Source organism: Pundamilia nyererei, unplaced genomic scaffold (assembly GCF_000239375.1).
Source record: "Pundamilia nyererei isolate P.nyererei 1_Seehausen unplaced genomic scaffold, PunNye1.0 scaffold00413, whole genome shotgun sequence".
NCBI classification, from domain to species: Eukaryota; Metazoa; Chordata; class Actinopteri; order Cichliformes; family Cichlidae; genus Pundamilia; species Pundamilia nyererei.
Window position 1 is genome coordinate 224,518 of NW_005187814.1, and position 1,909 is coordinate 226,426.

Sequence of the window (1,909 nt, forward strand, 5' to 3'; positions counted from 1 at the left end):
TTTGTGTTTAAATAAAAGACAAGAAACTGAAATTTTTTCAAATGGACCAATCACACCTTCACAGATAAACCACCTGAACAATTGACATTTAAGAGGTGGTATTGGCTAATTGGTTAAGTCACAGTACAAATAGATTCTGGACACAAAAAATGCAAATAAGTTAATATAAAAAATAAAAAAGATAAAAATAAAAAGTTAATATGAGTACAAGAACATTAAAAGAGGGAGACAATGCCAAAATCTAGTCAAAAACATACAAACACAAAAGGTACATTTCACAGAAACTCATTGATAGAAAAATCCTCATTCATGCCTCTCGGGTGTGAAGTCTTTAAACAAAATATCCAGAATGCTTCTCTTTTTATCTGATAAAATTAATGTTACCACCTCTTTGACTGGGTTCAGTGGCTTCAATGCCTATAATTTCATTCAAAATCTGTTTATCATGAGTGCCTACACATTACACAACTTAAACATTATAAATGGCTTCAAGCTCACATTGAGGCCTGTGGGGCTCCATCCACCATTGAGACAATAGACAAATCTATGTGTTTTCATATATGAATATTTCATACTTTAAGGCTGCCTGTTTATTTAAGGGAGATGAACAATACATTATAATTGTACATAAGATGATATTTCAAATAAATAGATTTTAGGTAGATAATTGTGTAAGTCTTATATGTTTAACTGAAACGAGTATGTGATCTGTTCAAAGCCTCTCCCAGTCAGTGCTGTTCTCCATGCCTGTCTTACTGTACACAGTGTTATTAGCATAAACACTTTAAAGGTGATAATTTAGGACTTCAACAATAATACAGACAGCATTATAGTTAAACATCTTACAGTTAGTTTTTATTATGAATGAACTTTAAAAAAACAAACAAACATCTGTCTCCTATTTTTTGAGTCACATAGTAAAGAAGCATCAATGTCTGATGAGAAGACGTATTAATTTGGCCTTACTGTGTATTATTGTGGTGTTTGGTGGAGTTTTGTTCTGTGGGATTGTTTTTTTTTTCTCGAGCGGAGATGAATATCTGTAACAAGTTGATTTGTTCACATTTGCACAACTTAATTTTTAGGAGAAATGTGTGTTTTGAGTTTGTACACTATATTCATGCAAGGCAACCTTTTCCTTTTGCAATATTTTATGTGGTGCATTTCTCTATGTTTTTACAAAAGGGGTACAAAGGACATTAAGGAAAAATGATGAAGCACATCTTGCCTTTGGCTTCACCTGCACAATGGTGGTGCCAAGTTAGGTTTCCACAACAGAATTAGTTTCCCCTGCGTCGGGAGCACACGCTGGGCTGTCCAAATCACGGATAAACAGTGTCCCACATTTTTGATTTTTTGTTCACAAACACTTCTTATAATGATTAACTCACCTGAAATTTTGGAGATGTTAGCTCTTTAAACTGCAAAGTTAAAGTGGGATACAAATAACATCAGGCTGATCCTGCCACAATTTGTCCCCCCGTCCACATCATGGACAAACAGTACTTCATAAGGGGAGCAAAGGGACCTGAAGAACAATTTCTCTCTATTCCTTTTAATATGACACCTTAGTATGACACTGAGATATTTGATTTATTTACACTTGCCATCATAACTGATCAGATATACAGTGGGTAAAATACACATCGAGCACATAGCCAATTCTCTAAGTAATTATATTTGTAAAGGTGTTATTGACATGAAATTGTCACCAGATGTCCTCGTCTGCTCAGTTTTCCCTTTGTGTCACTTGACATTTTTATACATAATTTATGGTTAATGTTTGATAATTAGCCTCTGTGTGGAAAAGCTGGGATAAGGGATTTAGGATAATGCCATGGTATTCCTTTTCTGTCAGCCAATCTAATCGAGCCACAGGTGTGGCTGTGTTTTTCCACAGTGTAGCTTT